The sequence below is a fragment of the Macrobrachium rosenbergii genome, chromosome 37 (assembly GCF_040412425.1).
Source record: "Macrobrachium rosenbergii isolate ZJJX-2024 chromosome 37, ASM4041242v1, whole genome shotgun sequence".
In the NCBI taxonomy this organism is placed as follows: Eukaryota; Metazoa; Arthropoda; class Malacostraca; order Decapoda; family Palaemonidae; genus Macrobrachium; species Macrobrachium rosenbergii.
The window spans coordinates 33,079,974-33,105,333 of NC_089777.1; the positions used below are offsets into that span (position 1 = coordinate 33,079,974).

The window sequence follows — 25,360 nt, forward strand, 5'->3', positions numbered from 1 at the left end:
CCATCTAACCAAGATACCCCGCCCACTGAAACATTTTGGAAGACAATGGACGTTCATTTCACTGCCAGTAAAAGTGACGGAGGCATTGTCCAAAGAACCCCGCGTCCGTTTCCTTTCTTTTGGGCCTGACTTCCACACACGAACGTGAATAAATTCTTCTGTAATGATTACACCGCTCGAAAAATACATTTGGAAATACTCAAGACGTATTTAAACTGTGGATAACTGTGATTGGATGTTCACTAGATCTTTATAATAGCCTGAAACGTGAGCGTAATAATATCCAGAAGCTTCGCAGGTGATTTCGATAAAGACGTGGTGATGTACAGTATCATGACCATCTATAAGTAACAATGGCGCCTTTCTTTGCATCATAGGTTCCTAACAGTATTGTTTCTCACTTTAACCATATTTCATATTTAATGAATGAAGGACAAACTTTCCAGCTTACAACAGCATTTCATTGCTGTATTGCATAACTGCATGTGTCAACAGCGATGACATGTTCCACAAGGTGACAGATAATATATACAAATGAGCATTTGTTGCTGGTAGCATTTTGTTTGGTTGATAAATAATCTTCTGGCAATCACTAAACATATTTTCTCGTAGCAGTGTGCTGAGCTCGATCTTGTAAAAAGGTTTAAGGATCACGCTAGACTTACCGCTACTAATTTACCCAGTTGTGAATGGTTACCAGCAGTAGCTGGGAGTCAGAAAAATCATGTAAATAAAACGAAATGTGAAAATAATATTTTCTGAATACCAGGTTAATAATAGCTGTCAACAGTAAAATACTATCTCGCGCGCACACGCACACACACAGACGAGAAAACACTGATACAATTATTATAAAATATGAGAAGCACCTTATCTTGAAAACGTACAAGGGGCCACCAGAGAGGGAATTATCCCTGTGGAGGGCTGCACATAAAACCAAACAAAGAAAACAAACACACACACACACACACACACACACACACACACACACACATATATATATATATATATATATATATATATATATATATATATATATATATATATATGAATGCTGTGAATGACAGTTAAATGAGAGAATTGAACTTGATCCCTCAAGCAGGATTTGCACGCGTCTTCCGAGTTGAAAGCATGAGCTTTACCAACACCACAACGGGAAAGATCTTTTCTTTTCTTATCCTGTCCAGATGTCAGTGCCGCATTATGTGCCTACCTGCTGTTTCATCTTGAGTATAACTTTCTCAAGAAAGCTCTCCCGCACGTCAGTACTGATTGCAGTATAACATATAAAATACATGTTTTATATGTATTTTAATTTATACAAAATGTGTGTATGTATATGGCTCATAAGACTCTTCCCTTTGGAGGAGGATGTGACATCAAAGGGTATACTGTAGGTGTCAGGTTTTCAAATCGTATTTAGGGATGAAGTCACTAGCCAATCTGCGCTTTCTTATCTTAATCCCTAGTTGGGGCCATCGTTTTTTAATGAGCCTTTTCCAGGTGTTAATAATAATACATCTTGTTTTTTTCCCTGTCGTACCCGTAGGGGGTTAGCCCTATCAGTGTACCTCACGTGGTGCACTGTAGTCATTACTTAAGGTTCTTTGCAGCGTTCTTTCGGCCCCTAGCTGCAACCCCCTTTTTTTAATATTTTACTATACCTCCGTTTATATTCCTTTACTTCCATCTTACTTTCCACCCTCCCGTAGCATTTGTTTCATAGTGCCACTACGAGGTTTCCCTCCTTTTTCAAACCTCCTTAACTCTCAGTTCTCCTCTCTGCGCTGAATGACCTCATGGGTCCCAGTCCTTGGCCTAAATCTTATATTCCAACAACCCCTTGCATCTACTGCTTTGTCCCTGGTGTCTTTTAGAATACATTTGCCCAACTTCTCTTAGATCTCCTTCGTGTCCCTGGGACTTCCATTTCCATAATCTTCCTGCCTGGATTGTTCTCCGTCCGTCTCGTCTTCCCGGGTTTCGTTGCCCATCTCTTTGCTAGGTTCAGTTTTTACTAATCTCTTCTGTACTGCGGCAACCATTCGCCTTTGATAGATGCAGGGTTGGTAGTCCAGTCATAATAAATATATTTAATATAACAAACGTACAATGTGTATATATGTATGTATGTATGAATATTATTTAACATATATATATACATATATACAGTATATACAATTTCATTTATAATATATATGCATTTATAATATAATACACACACATATATATGTATATATGTATATATATATATATATATATATATATATATATATATATATATATATTTCTGTTTTTATGCATATGAATATGTAATATATATATATATATATATATATATATATATATATATATATACATATATATTATATATAATATATATATAACCATCTGTTATATAATATTTTGTATATACAAATATAAATATATTATATATACACATTTATATATACATATGTGTATATTAGCTGAAGCCACTGGGAAAGTTCAAATTGAAAGACAGAGTGCAAGTACTTTCTTTCCAATTTGAACTTTCCCAGTGGCTTTCAGCTAATAAACAAAATCACGCGATTACTTTTGTGATTTCTTATATATGTATATATATATGTATAATATATATATATATATATATATATATATATATATATATATATATATATATATATATATATATATATATATATATATATATATATATATATATATATATATATATATATATATATATATATATAATGTGAAAATGTGAAAATGTATTACGTATATATGTGGAGAGGAATCTTGAAAGAGCTCCCACCAAAAAACCAGCTGAAATAGCACCTTCCTGTGGTTTACTTAATTCTCGATTGTGCAGATATAATAGTGTATATACAATGATGCTTACGCATCAACCATACCCCAAAATATAAAAAGAATATCGAGGATTTGAGGGCAGGTTCATCCAAAAGGACAAGTGGTGAAAAAGAAGTTTTAAAATTAGTCAAAATATCTGACAAGGGGCATTTAAAACGAGTTCGATGGCTTACATCGTATCGTATGCTTAAATTTTATATCTTTAAAACAGTTTTATTTTTAGCCGTCCCGTACTGATATCTGGTTTTTAAAAATGTTTTGAAGGGGGACCAGTCTGTTGCCACAGTGAAATGAAGCCATCAGTCACTTCATTGACATTTTTTAAATTTTCAGCATAGCTCAGGGTTTTTTCTTATTAATAATTTTCTGTATTCTTTATATTTGTGCACAGCCATTGCATTGTGAATGTAATTTAATACGGGGTTTTCCAAAAGAGATTTATGCAAGATGGGTCGATACTTGTATGTGGACAAATTCACTTTACGTAATGTTCGTTAGCGTGCAGCCTCTGTTGTATTTTAAGAAACGATAAATATTTTTGGTGATGTACTTTGTACTAACTGACTATCAAAACTCTATAGGTTTATGTCGCAAAAGTGTGTAAATTAATATGAATGTTTAGCCTGCTGCAAAATTAACGTTTAAACTTCGCCCACGACATACAGGATATATGATCAGGGAACAAGTAGGCTATATACAGTAGAGTAAAAATAAATATAACTCTTAAAAACTACACCCACGCATGAGATGAAAAGACAGAATTGTGACGGAGAGGCAAAGAAACAGTTTTATTCTAGCAAAAGTCCTCATCTTCATCAGACTGTCGACGCAGCTTTTGAAAAATGAAATGCAAGGGAAGTTGATGTTGCAGTTAATTGATTTTAGCGTGTTAACGGGAAAATAGCTGATAGGTGTCCCTTCAGAACTCAGACCAGTCAAAAACTGTTTGAGAGGTAGATGGGGGCTAATTAAAGGGAAAATGTTAACTTGAAAATTTTGAGAAATGCATTTTTGTAATATGTCTTGGCTCAAGGTTCATGAAAAAAAGTTCCTCGATGGACAAGTCGGTAGAGTTCTCGGCTAGTATTCTGCTAGGCCCGAGTTCGAGTCTCCGCCCGGCCAGTGAAGAATTAGAGGAATTTATTTCTGGTGATAGAAATTAATTTCTCGGTGTAATGTGGTTGGGATTCTACAATAAGCTGTACGTCCCGTTGCTAGGTAACCAGTTGGTTCTTAGCCACGTAAAATACGTCTAATCCTTCGGGCCAGCCCTAGGAGAGTTGTTAATCAGCTCAGTGGTCTGGTTAAACTAAGATATACTTAACTTTTTTTATTATGAAAAGATAAACACCTTGTGGGTTTATCTAAAACTTAATGTCAGTACCATTGTGATGAAATGCCCAAGTTGAAAGTTCTTTGGCAGCTGCAATGTCAACTGATACGCTTCGTCCAGGTAAAACAATCGGCTCTAACAGACAAATAAAAAGCAGCCCGCGTCATGTACCGAATGGGGACGAAGGACCTCCGAAAATAGTCTAGGAGTTTCAAGATTATTCAGATAACATGTTCGACTGTCACTAAAAAAAAAAATGGCAAGTCATAATGGCCTTCAAATCATGACAGTATAGAGCTAGAGGGAGGATGAGAACCTTGACCAATGTGTGTTATATCGAGTGTTCTTTATCAGATATGTTTATGTACGCCTGTGTGCATGCGCGTGAAGTGTTGAAATAATATTAACTAAAACGTGTGGAGAATGTGTTAAGATTTTACACGAGACTTTGCCCAAAAGTTACTTGTCAAAAGTGCTTTGATTTGCAAATGTGTAAAGAATAACACATAGCTTATATCATAGTTAGATGTACAGTTATAGTCTGCAAGAGAATGAATGTGCAGTTATAGTCTACAGGAAAATGAATGTATAGTAATGGTATACAGAAGCATGAATAAGGTAGTAAATAGGATTAAGAGAGGAAGCATAGGGGCAAGTCAAATAGATGAGTGAATGTTAAAGAGTACTTTGTGGGTGGGGTGGGGGTTGGGGGATAAGTTGTTACTTGGAAGTAAACTTAAAGGAAGTTTAGTAAAGCGGTATTTACCGAGGTTCAGACTGCGCAAATAAACTAAACTTTTGCTATAAAATTTATCACCACTAACATCACTTTCACCAACATTGCTAGAAGCAGACATACAATGGCTGCCTTGCGCTTCCTCTAGGACTTTCTAGGCTAAGGGATGTATATCACTGTTTTGTACTATATCTCTGTTGTTTACTTAAATTTTCTACTGGCTTTCCATGTTTATATTTAAGGCATGAGTGATTTTGGTGGGGATACTCAAGACGACTGATTGTGTAAAATTGGGACGGCAGTTGAAATTGTCAACTTTGTAGTGGCGTACAGAGTCGTTCCATTTGACTTAGGGTATTGGATTCAAAATTGCCTTCAACAATTATTTTACGAGACTTGAACTTACGTTTTAATTCGTATGGCAGTATCCTAAAGCTCATTTTGTTAATGAAACCTCATTCTTTGGAAAGGTGTGAGGTTCAAGAAGACAGGTCTGCGTTTGACTGATTTATTTCGTTGTTGTTTCAGATTTAGCTGGCCTTGTGCCAGCACGGGGTCTTGCTCCTAGAGCAGCCCGTAAGATTTATTTCTCGGAAACCAGGTATACATTGAGGAATGCGGACGGAAGGGAAGTGACCGGCCTGCGGATTCCCATGTCACGCATTTGGACAAGAATTTGCGTTTGTTAGATGACATATAAATGAGAACAATTTGCGTTACAATAAGCGTACAAAGTAGTTACATACATCGGTGGAAAGGCCGGACAATAATGCGTATGAAGAGATACATAAAAAATATGAAATAATAACGGGTAATATACATGGCGTGATTAATGCAGAAATGAAGAGGTGACTGACGCCTTTACAAAGGTCTTCTAAAAACTTTTTTTCGCCTATTGAATATCAAGTGAAAAGTTGCAAATTGAGCGATCGATGTTTGTTGTCGGCGATATTTTACCCTAAGTGCTAGAATGTGCTAGTTGGTTTTCTAGCAATGTTGGTGAAAGTGGTGATAAATTTTATGGCAAAAGTTTAGTTTAGTTGCGCAGCCTGAACCTCGGTAAATACCGCGTTACTGAACTTAAGTTTCATTAAAGAAAGAATCCTGCCATCATGAAAGTTATATAACATAAGTACATCATTACATAACACGAAAATGATGTAAACATACGGTATTCTTTTGAGGAAGCTAGAGTTAAAAGGAAAGTTAAAAGCCAGAGATCAGCTGACGAACATAAACAAACACTTGCTCTCGTAATTGAAACTCCCTTACAGACAATAATATTAAATCGGAAGTAATTGTTTTTTTTGTATATCAGATATGTATAAAATATTGTGATATTAAATACTGATTACATATCAAAATCCTGAATTCACATTTAAATAAAAAACTACTACCCGACACTGTGAACAAATCTTCCCCTCGGCAACAATACTAGTCGAGAGTCACGTTAATCCTGCAAAAATATTTTGTTTTATATGGCGAAGAAAACATCTTGCCGTCATAAATCACAGGTATATAACATAATTCCATCGTTACGTAACGTGAACATGATGAAAACATGCGGAATTCGAGTACATAAAATTCATAAAATTGTCAACCATGGCAGCAATAGAAGCACGAATACGTCAGCTGCATAGAAGGAATAGGAATATATTTTTACGTGAAGTGGATAGAAGTCGCTCTTTGCTTTTGGTTTTACGTTACTACAGTTCTTATCGTAACGTATGTTCATTAGTTAACAGGTCGTAATGTAGGGTTTCAGTTGTTTGATACTCATGTCCACAGATGGCGTCCTTTAGGTTTGTTGTTTAAGATCCTTGGTGGTTAGTCGCGTTTGCTGAAGTGAGGTTTCTGAGAAGGGTATTGATTTCCGATTTTTCGGACTCTGGAAGCTTCCCAAAACAGGATCTTAGTGTAAGTACATAATCTAGTTAATGTTTATTCTTAGTAACCTGGGTAAATCTAAACAAAAGCTCTGCACGGATTATTACCTGGTAATTCAAAGCCGGCTGTCCGCGTGAGCTAGACTGTGGCAATTGGCGTTTTTCTATGTTATTTTACTTGCTTTACAAGAATTTAAAGTAAATTTTGTCGCCTGGTTGTAACTAAACTGTGATTGACCTTTGAAGACTACACGACTTGAATTACCTAACGCAAGGTAGGTCTAAGCCGGCATTCCGCGGCAAGCCCGCCCCCCCACCTCCATAGCTAATACGGCAAAATTGTAACCAGTAAACACCTCTAGGGTACGTTATGTTGGTATTTTTAGGGGTGTTCACTGGTTACAATTTTGCCGTATTAGCTATGGAGGGGTGGGGGGCTTGCCGCTGAATGCTGGCTTAGACCTACCCTGCGTTAGGCAATTCAAGTCGCGTAGTCTTGAAAGGTCAATGACAGCTTAGTTACAGCTGGCCGACAAAATATTACTTTAAATTCTTGTAAAGCAAGTAAAATAACATAGTAAAATGTCAACTGCCATAGTCTAGCTCACCGTGGACAGCTGGTTTAGAATTACCGTTATTAACCTCCTATCTACCCAACATGGTTGGGGACTCTTTGGGGACACGTTAGGAGAAAGACTGGACCGCTGTGATATGTAATGGTTCTGCGCATGCGCAAGTCATTAAGGAGCTAGGCTATAGGCTATGTTTAAGAAGGGATTGGCTAAGAAAACCTATTACAAAAGGAACTATACTAACCTAACATATGCTAACCTAACCTAACCTAACCTTGCAGGCCATGTAACTTCTGCCCCCCTGATCCCTCAGTGAAGGAAACTCCACTTTTTACCAAAAGTTCCACAAAAACATTGCGCATACACAATAGCTTTCCAGGATGACCAGCATACAACTTCTGAGGTTGATTGCAGGTTAGTTACAGTCGACCAACAAAAAATAAGGGTAAATTCTTGATAAGCAACCATAGTACTGTAGGAAAAATCAAATTCCAAAGTAATACCCCGTACAGAGCTGTTACTTTGCTCTATGATAACTTTTGTGGCTTGGGTAGATCTAAGCCAGCTTTTTCTATAGAACTTTACTTGCTGAACAAGAATTTAAAGTAATATTTTGTCGGTCGGTTGTAATTAAGCTGTAAATTACCTTAGAACTGTAGCCGACGGTAAGGGGGACCGGTTGGGAATCTGGGTCCTGGGTGGTTAAAACACTTTCGAGAATAGCTAACAGTGAGGGGGACCGGTTGGGAATCCGGGGTTCTGGGTTGGGTAAATAACTTGGGAAAAGGTTTGGGCAACTTATTGTTGTATTTCCAGTCATATATGTCATTTGGAACACGAAAAACAAGCGTAAAAATAAGGAGTAATTCTAAGCCCGCTGTCCGCGGTGAGGTAGCCTATGGCGGTTGACGTTTTTCTATAGAACTTTACCTGCTGAACAAGAATTTCAAGTAAAATTTTTGTTGGTCGGCTGTAACTAAAGCGTAATTGACACTTGAAGACTGCACACCGGTACCATGGGTCCCCTGCACTGGCGCATACAGCTCAAGGGTAACTTACAGTTTAGCTGCAGCCGACAGGCAAAATGTTACCCTAAACTCATGTAAAGCAAGCAAAGCAACACTGAAAAACGTCAAATGCCACAGGCTACCTCAACTCCACACTAACCGTTGCTTGCGATCGGGGCGAAGAAACATAAACGGTAAACAAATCTGCCATCTTGGGTTACGTAACCACTAGGGAGCCATATGTTCAGCAGGGGGCCGGGGGGGAAGGTGGGGTACTGCACAAAAGGTACCAATTGGTAAAGTGACGTAGGACTTGTGTAGAAACATGGCGGTAAATGACAGTTACCCAAAAAATAATAACGCTCCTACATGAAAAGCACTAAAACCTAATAACACCAAAACACAGGTGCCTAACTACCTAATAATAAAGGATAGTTTAGGAACCTTACCTTAAAGGGGTGGAGGGTACAATTCAGCCGCCGCCTTTACGAACGCGTGGAACCTTGTCTTTGGGTCATCAAAGTGGATTTTAAAATAGGCCACTGCCAAGTACCCCACAAAGTTGTACCTCCTACGGCGGTACCTAGGCGTCGTCTCATGAAGTTCCCTCCACCTCCTCTCAATAGTATTTGTATGCGCACCAGTTACTGGGTCCACAAAGTTCATGGAGTGATTGATGGTTGTGTACGTACCTTCGTCCTTCAGGCAGTCATAAGCTCTCCAGCAATCAGATACAATAGTTGTCCCCGGTACAATGTAGTCCTTATAACTAAGGTAGCAATTGACACAGGTAAGTGGCAAATTGCCCTTGGTTACAGGCTCAGAGGAGCGGGAGGTTCCGGGGGTGCGTTCGCCATCGTGCTGGGTTGAAGAGTGAGTGAACTGTGCCGGTGAACTGCACTGGAACAGGGTAGGAAGGATGATGATGGGGGGGCTAAAAGTGTATTTCTGCTTTCAGTTTTGGGGTAGCGGAACAGCGCTGCGCGCCTTATCCGCAATTTTTAAAATAATCTGGCAGGCTCGTATGCTCTGGCAAGTGGTAATGTTGTGCTGCATGCGCCAACCACAGGGCTTACAAAATATGTAAAAAGAAGGTTTCTGTTAATGTCACTGAGAGAAAGTGGTAGTGAAACGTCCTGCAAGACCTTTCTCCTCCTACCCCATATACATGCTTCAGGTGTCTGCCAACAAATGTAAAGTAATTTTGTAAGTTATTTATGGTAAAATCACGTTGCGAGGAGATGTCAATATATTTGTGAACGGAAAAGTACTGGAAGAAGGTTGTAGGCACAAGCTACAACGAATAGGAAACTGTTGTAAAACAGTTGAGCAAAAGGAATACATGTAACTGAGTTTATGTATCCCCCAAATTCTCCACCTGGGTGAAATGTAATGTTAGGGTAACGTTGCAACGTGATTGGTTGGCTACAGCCACCCGCCAAAAAACCCACCAACTACACTCTCAGTTGGAGGCATTGGATGAACCTAAAGCTCCCCTGTAAGACCGCGCATGCATGACATGGCCTGGAATCAGTAGTAGTAGTGATAAGTGAAAAGTGCCTTTGTAACGGCTCGCACTGTCCATTTATTCCCCCTTATTTTTACGCTTGTTTTTCGTGTTCCAAATGACATATATAACTGGAAATACAACAATAAGTTGCCCAAACCTTTTCCCAAGTTATTTACCCCACCCAGAACCCCGGATTCCCAACGGGTCCCCCTCTCCGTGAGCTATTCTCGAAAGTGTTTTACCCACCCAGGACCCAGATTCCCAAGCGGTCTCCCTTACCGTCGCCTACAGTTCTCAGGTAATTTACAGCTTAATTACAGCCAACCGACAAAATATTACTTTAAATTCTTGTTCAGCAAGTAAAGTTCTATAGAAAAATGTCAACTGCCATAGCCTAGTCCACTGCAGACAGCCGGCTTAGATCTACCATAAGGGGGAATAAATGGACAGCGCTAGCCATTACAAAGGCACTTTTCATGTATCACTACTACTGCTGATTCCAGGCCATGTTATGCATGCTCGGTCTTACAGGGGAGCTTTCGGTTCATCCAATGCCTCCAACTGAGAGAGTAGTTGGTGGGTTTTTTGGCGGGTGGCTGTACCCAACCAATCACGTTGCAACATTACCCCAACATTACGTTTCACCCGGGTGGAGAATTTGGGGAATACATGCACCAGTTACATGTATTCCTTTTGCTCAACTGTTTTATAACCGTTTCCTATTCGTTGTAGCTTGTGCCTGTAACCTTCTTCTAGTACTTTTCCGTTCACAAATATATTGACGTCTCCTCGCAACATGATTTTACCATAAATAACTTACAAAATTACTTTACATTTGTTGGCAGACACCTGAAGTATGTATATGGGGTAGGAGGAGAAGGGTCTTGCAGGACGTTTTGCTACCACTTTCTGTCAGTGACGTTTAACAGAAACCTTTGTTTTACTTATTTTGTAAGCCCTGTGGTTGGTGCGCACAGCGCAATGTTACCGCTTGCCAGAGCATATGAGCTTGCCAGATTATTTTAAAAAATGCGGATAAGGTGCGCAGCGCCGTTCCGCCACCCCAAAACTGAAAGCAGAAATACACTTTTAGCCCCCCCAACTTCATCCTTCTTACCCTGTTCCGGTGCAGTTCACTGGCACAGTTCACTCACTCTTCAACCCAGCACAATGGCGGACGCCACCCCCGGAACCTCCCGCTCCTCTGAGCCTGTAACCAAGGGCAATTTGCCACTTACCTGTGTCAATTGCTACCTTAGTTATAAGGATTTCTCTTCACATTACTCAGGGCATTATGAGTACCTAATACAATTCTCCCAAGACCACGGCCTTTTGAGGAAACAAGCCTTTTGCCCTCACTGTGGCAAGGAGTGTAGGCTTGACCTGCAGAAGGTGGCGTTCAGGTTACTTAGTTACACCTTACCTGTTGATTTTTACATCTAACTGCAATGCAGTTTTCAAAACTACAGTAGGCTAAAATATTCCTTAGAGAGCAATACCATTGGTTGTGTACGTTCATTATGTTTTCATTTTTTGAGGGTTGTAACGAGTAATTTGCTTTTTTCCCTTACTTTCAGGTGTGACAGGTCGTATGCCCCACGCCAGAAGCAGAAGAGGAGAAGGTGTAATTACTACCTCTCATTGTTGAAGGGCACCTGGTCTTCTGGGTCCCTCATGGATGTTGAGACTGTCCTCTTCTTCACTTACGTTTATGTTAGTGACTTCTATAACTATAGGGTTGGGAGGACAGAACTAGCTTTAAGTGACGTGGCTATTAATGACTGGTCCAGCTACTGCAGGGAAGTAAGTTTTTTGGGGTTTATTTTTTTCAGTGGATGGTTTTGTGATCAACCTTTATTCACTTCCCTAACCGAATTTTTGGTTTCAGGTCATAGTACATTGGTGTATCCGGCAGAAGAAGCAAATAGGTGGCCCCGGTACAACTGTTGAGATTGACGAAGCAAAGTTTGGCAAGCGCAAGTACAATGCAGGCAGGGTCATTGAAGGTCAGTGGGTTTTTGGTGGTGTCTGAAGCAGACCACACAGTTTTTTTGGTGCCAGTTGACAACAGAAGTAGTGCGACTTTGCTTGCCGTCATCAAGGACTACATTGTACCTGGGACAACTATTGTATCTGATTGCTGGAGAGCTTATGACTGCCTGAAGGATGAAGGCTACGCACACTTAACCGTCAATCACTCAATGAACTTTGTGGACCCAGTAACTGGTGCTCATACAAATACTATTGAGAGGAGGTGGAGGGAACTTCGTGTGACGATGCCTAGGTACAGCCGTAGGAGGTACAACTTCGTTGGGTACTTGGCAGTAGCCTATTTTAAAATCCACTTTGATGACCTGAAGACGAGGCTCCACGCGTTCGTAAAGGCGGCAGCTGAATTATACCCTCCACCCCTTTAAGGTAAGGTTCCTAAACTATCCTTCTTTATTATTAGGTAGTTAGGTCACCTGTGTTTTGGTGTTATTAGGTTTTAGTGCTTTTCATGTAGGAGTGTTGTTAGTTTTTGGGTAACTGTTATTTACCGCCACGTTTCTACAGAAGTCATACGTCACTACCAACTCGTACCTTTTGTGCAGTACCCCACCTTCCCCTGCTGGACATATGGCTCCCTAGTGGTTACGTAACCCAAGATGGCAGATTTGTTTCCCGTTTACATTTCCTTGCCCCGATCGCAAGCAACGGTTAGTGTGCAGTTGAGGTAGCCTGTGGCATTTGACATTTTTCAGTGTTGCTTTGCTTGCTTTACATGAGTTTAGGGTAACATTTTGCCTGTCGGCTGCAGCTAAACTGTAATTTACCCTTGAGCTGTATGCGCCAGTGCAGGGGACACATGGTACCGGTGTGCAGTCTTCAAGTGTCAATTACGCTTTAGTTACAGCTGACCGACAAAATTTTACTTGAAATTCTTGTTCAGCAGGTAAAGTTCTATAGAAAAAATGTCAATGCCATAGGCTACCTCACTGCGGACAGCGGGCTTAGAATTACCATGGCTTGTTGTGCGCTCTTAAGTTATTGTCATTTCTGTGCCTACTTGCAACTCTTGTTGATTAGAGGGAGGGGGTTTAGTATTGTGTTTGTGTTGTTGTAATCAGGGTGTGTGATAGGTAGTAGTAAGTTTTCCCATGGGTTCCATTGTGTCTGACTAGAGTGTGTTGGTGTGACATTTGACAGCACATTTCAAGAGGTCAGCCAGATATTTTGGGGTATATTTATACTGTCAATAAGCAAGGAGTACTGTTCCCTTTTATGCAAGGAGGGTGTTTGTGTATTCCCATGAACTGTTTGACGCCGTGCAAGTGCATGTAGAGTCTGTATCACAGTGTAATAGTATAAGGCAATAGTGTAATAGTATAAGGCATTAACTATGGAGTATGAAGGGTACTGTTCATTGCAGTTATTAACTAGCCTATTTGTACCAGATATAGAGCAATTAATTTCCCATGGTGCCACATTTATGTGTTATTTGATTTATAGGTACTCTTGTATGGTCTAATTTTGTATGTCGTGTAAATTGATTCAAACTGGGCCACCTGTAGCCCTAAATATCATTAAGCATTGTCAGCAGTGCTTCCATTTTTATTATATACACTTGTCATTTTGTAATATACTAATAACTGGTTTAATAGTAATTTAGCTTTTTATTTTTTATAAAAGGATCGTGTTTGCTCACACCTCCATACTCAAACCTTTGAGATCACCAGTACATCAGGTTAGAACAAACCAGTAACGAGATTTCCTTTTTAGTTGGTATTTACACAAGATGGGTTTGTGTTGTGGTCTGGTCTAATGACACCCACACTTGAATATCCTTAACTGAAGATATCTGACAAGTTGGGAAGTGGTTAGTGGTTGGGCTGTGTTTGTAGGTTGAATTGCATGTATTGTCTGGAGTGGAGAGACCCAGGGGCTAGAGACTTTTGGTACAGGGTGCTCTATTCCATTTCCTTGAAGGCCTTCTGCATGGTAGGCAGTGGAATTTTGAGTAAATATGAGGCCTGTTGTCTTGTGGTGGTAGTGCTTTGAAGAGATCATAGTGATCTGCCTGAGTTCAAGCTTGAAGACATTGGGAAACTCCTGCAGGAGGGGGTGTAAGTCTATGGGACCTAGCAAAGAGATGGGCAGCTAATTGTGGCTCATAGGTTAAAGCTATCTGGAAGGAGGTAAAGTCCAAAAGGCAGCAATGAATGACTTCTTGCGAGCTGAAGTTTCTGAGGTAGTTTGTGCCAAAGAACCACTTCTAGATAACAGAAATGGGTAGATCTAAGTAGTAGCTCCTGGGCATTGATTTTCCTTGTAACTTCATTTTTTCTACAGTTTTTTGGTTGCTAATTATGGATTTATCTAATTAACCCCCCTGAAGTCCATCCAACAAGGGGTTTCCATATGTGATCTTCACAAGACAGAGCATGGAACGGTTTGGAACGGTTCATATCCCGTCCAGCAAGTGCAATAACTTGTTAACGTATGGGTACCCCCCCATACCAGTACTAAACACGGCGAAATGCATTTAACTCCCTCCTTTTGGCGAATGGCTCCCTCTTGTTTTTCCCCTCCAGATGGCGCCTCCCCAACATAAACATGCCCGCTCAATTTCTGTGTTCTCCCCAGGGGCGTCATTTCAGAATTTTGTTGTTGTTGGGGCGGGGGGCAAAGGTGGATTGGCCGGCGAAGTGAGCCTAATCAGCTGAATTTTTTTTTATTTAAGGCTATTTTATGTGTTTTTGAAGCCACATGAGCAAGGTATTTCAGCAAAAATTGTATACTTCCACTACTATATGTTTTATCTCATCATCACTGGTAGCTGGTAGACAGACAAAGATCAAGAAACATAATATTTCAGAGAAATTTTATATATTTATGATTGCACATTTAAAAAGAAAAGAAAACATGATGTTACTTCTTGGGGCTTGGGGTGAGGGGGCCAAGTTGAGGCTTTTGGGGGGCAACTTTGGTTGGGGGTGGCCAAGTTGAGTCTTGAGGGGCAGTTGACCCCCACCCTCCCAAATGACGCACCTGGTTTTCCCCACCCAAAACCCTGAATTCTCACTGTTCCCCCTTACTGTTGAGTAGAGTTAGGGCTCAAATAACAGTTGGCCAACAACAGACAAACTCACCGCCAGTATCAGAAGCCCTAAAAGTGTAGAAGAAACCAGTTTCCAAGGTAAAAACAGGCACAGAGCTAGTACTTAGAATTACCCAGAAATGACTTGAGTCCCAATTATGTTTTATTCCTTTTAGTTGAAGGGTAAGGGTCCAGTGGCTATATGATGTTATAGGGCTGCTATTGGCAGTCACTAGAACGCTTGTCTGGTGGTAGTCTTTTGATTTGAGCAGCACAGACCTGAAGGCACCCCTGTCAACCAGCAACCTCTTGCCAGAGGTGAGGTCAGTGATTGGCAAAGCATATTTTGAGATTGTTTTCTTATGTATAACTTTTCCCAGCACCATTTTTTGTTGCAGTGCCATATAAAAAAAAAATACACTAATTTTCTCTTACATTCTAGATACATTAACAGAGTATTCTATATACAGTATGTTGATTTTGGACATGTTTAGTTTGCAGGAAAGGGTAATTCTATATATTAGCTCTGCGCCTGTTTTTACCTTTTCAACTGGTTTTTTCTACACTTTTAGGGGTTCCTGGTGGTGCACCTGTTTGTCAGCCAAATGGAATTTCCCTTCACCGTGTTTAGTACTGGCCTTGGGGGTTGGGTACCCATAATTTAAGTTATTGCACCTGCCGGACGGGATATGAACCGTTCGAAACAGACTTACCCGTCCTCAGTCTTGTGAAGATCGCGTATGGAAACCCCTTGTTGGTTGGACTTCAGGGGTTAATTACAGGTTAATTACACTAGAGCGCCAAAAATTAAAGGTAAATTCATAATTAGCAACCAAACAACTGTGGAAAAAGTAAAGTTAGAAGGCATTCACGGCCACGGAGCTGCTATATAGTTCTACCCAGGAAAGTTTGTTGATAAAATGTTACTAAACTTTTATTCATTTATTTTGCATAAAATTTTTTCATGTTTTACATGGTTCTTTTTTAAGGTAATTCCTGGTTCCCCAGGTGATCAGAATTATGTAATTTCTGGCTAGTGGTATTGCAGAGAGTAGGCTCAAATGTTTGAGTGAGGGCTGAAGAGCATTTTATATATGTAACTAGTTTCAGAGACCGGATAGATGCAAGTTTTCAAGTTGCATTCCCTACAAAAGTGAAGAGCCCTCTAATTCGTAAGGTATTTTGGCTTAATAGTGAGGCAGAACCAGTAGACTGTCATTAGCATGACTGATCATTTACTGCTCCAGGCAAAAAATAATTAGATGAATGTATGGATATATAAATGTTAGTCTTGAGGGGCCAGTGGCTCTTGATGAGTAATAGAGTATTAACCTTGCCTAGATAGAACTGTTGACATCACTTAGGGAGAGTTGTCTTTTGTTTTTTACAACTCAAAAGTTTTAAAGTAATGGGAACAGTAGTGCTTATATTTATCCTATAAAGTAGCTCCAGCTCGGCAGTCAGTAGTTATTTTCATCTCTTTAACCAGGAAGTGTTTAAGGCCATTGCGAAAGATGTCTCGGATTAAGGGAATAGCAAATTCTTATTAGTCTTTGTAGTCTTCTCTCAAGCATCCTGGGCCTGCAATTATCAGCACAGGAGCTCCTCTCGGAATATCAACCTAACAGGCATGGGTCCAAGTACAAGTACTTGTGCTTGGACTTGGCCTAAAGTGCAAAGTTTTACATACGTAACTTACCCAGTAATTACTGTACTTTGCAAGGAGTTTCTAACTCGACGGCAGCTTCAATTTTGAAATTTGCAGTAGCGATAGTTTTTTGTTTATGTTGGTGACTAACCCCCCACTTTCGGGATGAAGAGAGAAACAACTAAGCCAAGAGCTCCACTTTTGTTTCTGCTGGCTTAACTGCAGCACAGCTTTAAGAATAGCAGCTAGATTTTGTTTTTTGGCTTGAAAGTCTTGCCATTTGGTGATGTATTTTTGGCTCAGTTGCCTTTGGATTTGTATTGTTTGACTGATTTATGTAGTACTTTTCCCAATTTTGACTATTGTTCTCTCAGGAGATTGACTCAATTTTATTTCGACTCTGTAAGCTAGTAATTATGTATGATTCTAGGGCATAGTTTTAGGTATTGTAGCAGAGGTTGCAATACTTGTTTGACCAAGGCATGTTATGATTCACACACCCTTTGTATGACGTGCAGAGGACAAATTTGTTCAATTGACTTGACTTGTGAGGAATGCTGTGAATGGGACGAAGGAAAGTGGAAGACATTGACTTGTCCTCTAGCAAAATTAGAAAGGGATCGTAAGAGGAAAGCAGCTGCTAGAACTGAGGTTGAATTAGCTACTCTAGACGTGACCCAGGAATCTACCCAGGAATCTAGTGAGGTTAATATTCCTTCGCTCCCTTCTCCTGCTAAAGTAATTCCTCCTACTTCCAGCCCTCCTTCTGCACCATCAATCTCCGCTCCTGGTTCCCTCATTCCTGACCCAGATCGCTATGCCAATCTCGAATCAAAATTCGATAGGAAGTTTGATGTTCTTGCTAACACAGTGGCACAGTTGGGTGATTCAATGTGTGTTCTCTTGGACAAATTTAGTGCAAAGTGTTCTAGCGATGTTTGTGGAGGAGGTGGCTACCCATCCCACTGATGCTCCTAGGCAAAGGTCACTGCCATACTCTCCCAGCCCAAAGGAGGAGGTACACTGGAGGCCCAAAGGAGGAGGTACACTGGAGGCCCAAGGGAGGTCAGTGGGGTCTGCCCACGGGTATTTGCCCGTTAGTCGCACCTGTGCCATCCCAGATGTCAACCAAAGGCAGCCATTGGAAAGGTGGGCCTAGTGCCCATAATCTCTCATCCAGTTTGGGAGATTCTAGTCCTTCCCACTGGTGCCAGTGGAGATTCTCGGACGAATCTCGCCAGTTGAAAAGACGAGCGCCTCTCAGGGACGTGTCCCCTCAGGGTTACGGCAAGAGGTTCAGGGAACGATCCGGGAGTCCGCAGCCGTTGTGCAGCAAATTGGACAGTCCCGAACGTTTCTCTCAATCAGTAGTGTTCAGACCATCTGTGTTCATCAAGAGGACTAGTTCTTCAGCAAATAAAGAACCTGTTCATGATAATTCACGCTCATGTTTCGAGCGTCCATCTGGGATAGAGGTCGCTCTTTAGCAACTGTGCGCATGTTAGCAGCCGAGCGCTCGTTAACTTCCGAGCGCCCAGTAGAGACCGAGCATTCACTAGTAGCTGAGCGCCCAGAGGATAAGAAGCGTCCAGTAGTGCACCTGCATCGCTTGGTGCCAGAGAACTTTTCAGCTACTCCTAGATTGGACCCTTCTATGGCACCGCTGCAAAAGCAGTTAGACAACATTTTTGGCCTTCTTAAGAAGTCGACTTCTGCTGCTTCAGTAGCGCCTGAAGATCCCTCATTGTCCCTCTCATCGGAGGAGGAAGATTTAGGACAGGGATTCCACCTCATCAGCTTATGCTGCATTACTGAATTATTTACTGGATAATTTCTCAGATTTCTTCGCTCCGACAGCCCCTTCGTCTCCAGCTTCCTCATTTATGATGAGTGATTTACCCGGGGATCCGTTGAAACTTCCCTAAGTGGTTCTATCTTCATGTCAGAAGGCTATGAGAGAAGTGGATCTCTGGCTCTCTAAGAAAAGACACCAGGGCAAGGCAATTTGTTTTAGTATTCCGCCTTTCGGCCAGGAGATATAGGCTAGGCCGTATGTGACCGGAGAGGCCCCCTCCCTGGAAGTGGGTGCCTCCTCCCAGGAGGACTTCTCTGGCCTCATTGATTCGGCCCGTAGGTCGGCTTTCTCCTCGACAGAGACCATGTTCTTTACTCTGGAGATGGATCATTTGCTCAAGAGCATGTTCAAGGTGTTCGAAGTGTTTAGTTTCCTAGACTTGGCCGTAGGGGCTTTGGCAAAGAAGATTAGAGATTTAGATCTACCTCAGGATATTGCCACTGACTGGAGGAGTGCTATCTCTTGTGCTGATAAAGCAGTTCGAGATGGTTCTTTCGAGATTTCTGCCCTTTATGCTATGGGGATTTTGAAGAAGAGGGAACTCTGGATCTCGTTTGTCTCTAAGGGCATCACTACATTGCATAAATCGGCTCTTCTCTTTTCACCCTTGGATAATACATACCTTTTCCCGCAAGCTAAGGTAGAAGTGGTGGCTGCTCACCTTCATAAGAAATCCACACGAGACCACCTCTCGCAATCTACGAGGCGTCCAAGAGACCCTCCACCAGACCTACAACCCACAAGTGAATCTTCAGTCCTTCATGCACCCGTGGGAGCCAGACTCAACTTTTTTGGGGAAGTTGGAGAATAAGAGGAGCAGATCAGTGGGTGATAGAAGTATTAAGGGAAGGGTATTCTATCCTCTTCAAAGAGAAACTCCCTTATCCAGCTCTCCCGTCAGATTGATGGCGTACTCCGTAGGATCAACAAAGTATTTAGCCCTCTCAGAAGTAGTGTGGCCTCTCCTCAAGAAGAAGGTGATAGAATTGGTGGAGAACACAGAGGTCAGGGGTTTTTACAACAGGCTTCTTGTAGTACCAAAAGCTGCGGGAGGATGGAGACTGGTACTTGATGTGAGCGCTCTGAACGTCTACATACAGAAAATGAAGTTTCATGTGGAAACAGTCCAGTCTGTCCTGTCATCCATTCGTCGAGGGGATTGGATGATTTCTCTCAGTATGAAAGACGCTTACTTCCACATTCCCATCCAACAAGACTCAAGAAAGTACCTGAGATTCGTTCATGGGAATCAAGTTTTCCAGTTTTGAGTGCTATGTTTTGGCCTGTCAACAGCACCACAGGTGTTCACCGAAGTTCTCACCCTATTGGCCAATTGGATGTTTGGTTAATACGCTCACCCATGAAAGAGAGATGCACAGAGGACCTTCAAAGGACATTACTTTTGACTCAGGATCTAGGTTTGCTGTTGAACCTGCAAAAATCCCAACTGACCCCTTCTCAACAGATTCTATATATGGGGATGAAGATTGACTCTCAGAATTTTCAGGCTTCTCCCTCCCCCAGAAGGATAGAAGCCTGCCTCAAGAAAGTCAACCTTTTCCTTTCCCTTCAGAAGTGTTCTGCCACTCAATGGATAAGTCTCCTGGGCACTCGATCGTTGATCTAACAGTTTGTGAGGTTGGGGAGGCTGCATATGAGACCTCTACAAATCTTTTTGAGAGGCAGTTGGGATTGCAGGATAAATCGGGACATATGCATCTTTCCAATAACGCAAGAGATAAAGGAGGACCTGTGCTGGTGGAACAATGCAAGCAGACTTTTGGAGGGAAAGTCTCTTTCGGTAGTGAACCCCAACCCAGACTACTACTCCGACGCGTCAGACATAGGTTGGGGAGCTCTCCTGGAGGGGAAAGAAGTATCGGGAGTTTGGTCCTAACAAGAGAAGGCTGCTCTTAAACATCAAAGAACTGAAAGCCATCCATTTGGGGCTGCAGCATTTCACAAGGGAAGTGCATGACAAAGTAATAATGGTGCATGCTGACAACACAGCAGCCTCATCCTATGTAAGACTCCAAGGAGGGACTCATTCTCCCTTTGCGAGACTGCCGTGAGTCGTCATCTTTGGGCAGAACAGAACCGAACCCAGCTGTTAACTCGGTTCATTCAGGGGAAGTGCAACGTATTGGCAGACGAACACAGTCGTCGCAAACAAATTCTCCCGACAAAGTGGACTCTGGATCGTAGCGTATGCTCTGACCTGTGGAAGTTGTGGGGAGAACCGATGGTCTTCCCCTGTTCTGCTCACTGTTTCCGGACCAACGAGCCTGGGCGACAGATGTGATGATGCAAAATTGGTCGGGACTGGGATGTGTATCCCTTCCCTCCGTTCAGGATGGTGAGGGAGTTTCTGAAGTTCCAATCACATCAAAGCACCAGGATGACTTTAGTAGCTCCCTTCTGGCTGAGGAAAGAGTGGTTCCCGTAGCTTCTTGAACTACTAGTAGACTTCCCACGCCTTCTTCCAACAATCCCAAGTCTACTCGGACAACCCCATTACAGGAAGTTTTATCAGGACACACCCACTCTGGCCCTGACAGGGTTTCGACTATCCACAAGCTTTTGCAAGCGAAAGGCTTTTCAAGAGCTGAGGCAGAAGCTATTTCTAAATGTAGATGACATTCTGCTAACAAGGTTTACCAGACAAAATGGTCAGTATTTAGACTTTGGTGTAAGAAGAATAAAGTCTCTTCTTTTAAAACCGCTATAACTCAAGCGGTGGACTTTCTTTACTTGAGATCAACCAGGGGCCTTTCTTCGTCTACAATAAAAGGATATAGAGCTATGCTTAGCTCAGTCATTAGACACAGAGGTTTAGACATTTCTTCAAACCAGGATATCTCGGATCTCGTTAAATCTTTCGACACGTCCAAGGTTGACAAGGATGAGGTATGCCCTTGGTCATTAGATGTAGTCCTCAAGTGGCTGTCTGACTCAAGGTTCGAACCCATGAGTTCATCATCATTGAAGGATCTAACTAAGAAAACTATTTTCCGGGTTGCGCTAGCCACTGCGAGAAGAGTGAGCGAACTGCATGCAATAGACAGATAGGTTTTTCTCAAGGTGACGCGGTCTGTTCCCTTACCCTTGGCTTCTTGGCAATAAACGAGAATCCTTCACAACCATGGCCTCGTTCCTTTGCTATTAAAGGTTTAATGAACATCCTGGGTCCAGAGGAAGGGGAGAGAAGTCTGTGCCCAGTTAGAGTGCTTAGACGTTACATCAAGAGAACAGAGAAGATTAGAGGCCCAGCAAGGAATCTTTGATGTTTGGTAAAGAACCCGGCCAGACCTATGTCTAAAAATGCTTTACCCTTTTTTGTTAGAAACCTGATCCTCAAAGCACACACTCAGATTGGAGAGAACGTTTTGCCTGGACTTAAGGTTAGAGCGCACGACGTGAGAGAAGTGGCTACATCAGTCGTTTTTAAGCATAATCTCTCTCAATTCTATCTTAACAGACTACATTCTGGAAATGTAGATGTGTTTTTGCTAGGCATTATTTGTGAGACATGGAGACAATGTACGAAGATTGCAGTACACTCGGACCATTGTCCGTGGCTGGTGTAGTGTTCGGGAAGGGAACGTAGGAAGCAACCCTTCCTATTTTTTTTTTTCTTCGCCTTGTCAAGGTGTTGAGTTCATGGGGAGCCTGGAGAGTACAAAGTACCTAGAGTGCCCGCCAGTTTTTCTGTGTAGGGTCGTGGTTATTTATTTATATGCTTTTTATCTGTGGTATAGGTGACTATTTCTCTGGTTTTGATTTATTGTACTGTGCCCTGGGCAGGGGCATTTTATTGTTGACTTTGTTAATGATTGAACTCTCCTTCTTTGCAAAGTTTACCTCTTAGATTTCGGTAGCGATCGGAGTACGCCTCCGCTATGAAGTTGCCCACTTTAGTAGAGGTGACCCTGGCTATACCGATGCCGCCACGCTGCTACTTGGTCGAGATGAGCGCCATCTAGAGGCAGTATCCACCTGCGCAGCTATCACCAGGTAAGAAACAACAAGCATTTTTTCAGTGCTAAACCCTTTTTTATTTTGTCCTCATTTCATTATCATTTTTAATGTTAGAGTACAAGATGTCCATGAATCCCACCTCCTTCACTGTGGATTCAGCTAAGTAATTATGGGGTAAGTTACATATATAAAAATGAAATTTTTATAAAAGTTTGATATATACTTACCCAGTAATTACAAATGGAGTCTGCCTTCCTCCCCTCACATGGACCTTAGAGCATAAACAAAAGTGAAGCTCTTGCGTTAGTTGTTTCTCTCTTCACCCCGAAAGTGGGTGGGGTTAGTCACCTACATAAACAAAAAACTATTGCTACCGAGAATTTCAAAACTGAAGCTGCCGTCGAGTTACAAACTCTTAGCTAAGTAATTACTGGGTAAGTATATATAAAACTTTATTTTATTATAAAAATGTCATTTTTGAGTACTTGTACTTGTACTTGAGATTTTAAAATTCAGTGTACTTGTACTTGTTCAAAAAGTACTTGAAGTCAAGTACTTTTTAAGTACATTACATACTTGTAGGCTGTATTGCATAACTAATCGTACAACAAAAAGTGCACTAGTGACAATAACCTGACTGTAATAGGTGGATTTTTTGTTATAATGATTTATGTATGTCAATAATAAAGATACACCAAGTTCAGTTCAAATGATTTTAATTCTACTGTTGTGTATCAACAGAATATCAGCCAGTTTTCATGCAGTCAGTTCAGGAATGAACCTGAGACAATCTGTTCACTTCCTGTCTGTATCTGCGGGCAACATGATCAGTTCTGTAGTACTGTAGTTTAGTCTTTCAGTAGCCATCATTCATAGCTCATGGTAACACTACTAAGTCTTCTGGGACAAGCCAGTCAACCATGGAAGATTTCGTTAGTGTCAGACCCAAAGAAATATTGGCCACATGATGCTTGACAAAAGCAACAGGATGATGCACTAATGCTCTTTGAGGCGTGCAATCTTGTGCCATTTTCTGTTGTTGAAAGCCCTTAACTTTAATGGCTTACTTAATTCAGCTGACCCTGTTATCAAATGCCTACATGCAGGCACTTAGTCAACAAATTGCTACAAGACTAATTCTCACAGGTGAAGGAAAATAAAAAAAGTCTAGGGAGTGCAAAACTGTATGCCTAACACTTGATATCTGGTCTAGCTGTCAGATGAGACCTTACTTGGGAATCACAGATCATTACATTGGAAACTGGTCATTTGAAAATGTAGTGCTAGCTTGCAAGCGCTTCCGTGGATGCCATACTACTCAGTATCATGGAAGAGTATGAGCAGATCATCAAGGATACTGATATAGGCTCCAAAATTACAAACAATATAACTGACAATGCTACTGTATGATCACTGCATTTTCTCTGCATGGGTTTCCTGATGCTATCTCAGAAGCAAATGATGACACTGATGAAGATGATCTCAATGATTTGGATGGTAGTGGTACTGATTCTGCTGAACTGATGGAAGCTTTACCAGCTAATCATAATTCCTGCTTTGCACATACATTGCAACTGGTCGTGAAAGATGGCTTCAAAGAAGCAGGACAGTTAAATGTTACACTGAGCAAAGCATCAAAATTGGTTTATGTGCAGAGATCAACATTAGAATCAGGTTGTGCTACTCGTTGGAATTCGCTATTAAAGGGTCTATTCTGAGTTCCAGGGATTTCAATCTCAACTGATCTCAACACATTAAGGTGCTGATTAGCCAAGTTTAATTCCACATGATGCAATACCATGGAAAACATGGAACTATAACCTTGAAATAGATAGCAAAAAAACTCTACTATATCTATGAAAGTGGTGAAATTTTGATGTCTACAGGGGTACGGGTACTGAAAAGTGGCACCCGGAACAATACACAAAACCCCTGCTTCTGATACATAAGTTGAACTCCTTCACACAAACGAGTCTTGAACAGGTTTCTAGAACACCTACCCTACCATTTTATTTCCTAAGACCCCCAAGTAATTTTTATGCCAGCATACTAACTGACTCACTCAAATCCAGAGAACTCTACTCAAACATTAACTCACAAGGGGCAGATCTTTCCATAAATCTTCCAGCAGGGAAAGCAGTATGATAAAAGAAAAAAATATGGAATATTTGCTAATAAAAATAAAATTAATGAATACTTATAATCATTCATCACAAAAAAAGAATCTCTTGTTTTCATAAATACTCATTCTCTTTTAATACTATACCCTGTGCAGAAGAAACCTTCGATGGCAGATAAGAGCATAACTGGTCTCACTTCCTTACAACCAAGTTAGTAAAAGCATGAGAACATGAGAATGGGCAATCTTTCCGTTCTATATTCACACTTTCCCACCTTGGTTAATCCCCATTTCCTCAGTCTGCCCATCTATACTACATTTTTCAAAACCTCAAACTCACTCCCCATTCCACGTACTCATTTCTTAGAGCACATGTTGATGCATGACGCTAGCACCCTGATCTACACAGATGGCTCCAAGACCCCTGAAGGAACTGGGGCAGCAGTCCTCTTCCCCACCAGACTTATTCCAGCTACTCTTACCTCCAGTAGCAAGCATACTTAAGGTAGAAATATATGCCATTCTGATTGCACTAAAACACCACCTAATTTACCCCTCATTATCCTTCGTGATTTTCACAGGCTCGGCAAACTCTTTAATCCTTATCCAATCTATTGTCTGCACACATCTTATAGTCTGTGAAATTCGAGATTGGCTTTTTCACACTTCGATGCGGAAAAAGCTATTCTGCTTCTGCTGGACCCCAAGCCATGTGGGCATGCTAGGCAATGAGTGAGTGGACTCGTTTGCCCGATCTGCAGCTTTGTCGGGATGCCTACACTT

General features: G+C 41.3%; 1 long non-coding RNA gene across 3 annotated transcripts in view; it reads left to right on the plus strand.

Annotated features, from left to right (window-relative positions):
* The first annotated feature begins 11,117 nt into the window (after positions 1 to 11,117).
* LOC136825458 (uncharacterized) overlaps positions 11,118 to 25,360 on the plus strand; it is a 38,929-nt gene continuing 24,686 nt past the window's right edge. Inside the window, exons 1-2 of one of the 3 annotated variants that reach the window (XR_010849348.1) lie at positions 11,118 to 11,700; positions 11,786 to 12,315. This is a non-coding gene — a long non-coding RNA (uncharacterized lncRNA). Of the gene's footprint in view, positions 12,316 to 25,360 lie in introns of all 3 variants that reach the window. The other 2 variants (XR_010849347.1, XR_010849349.1) reach the window with 2 other exon arrangements.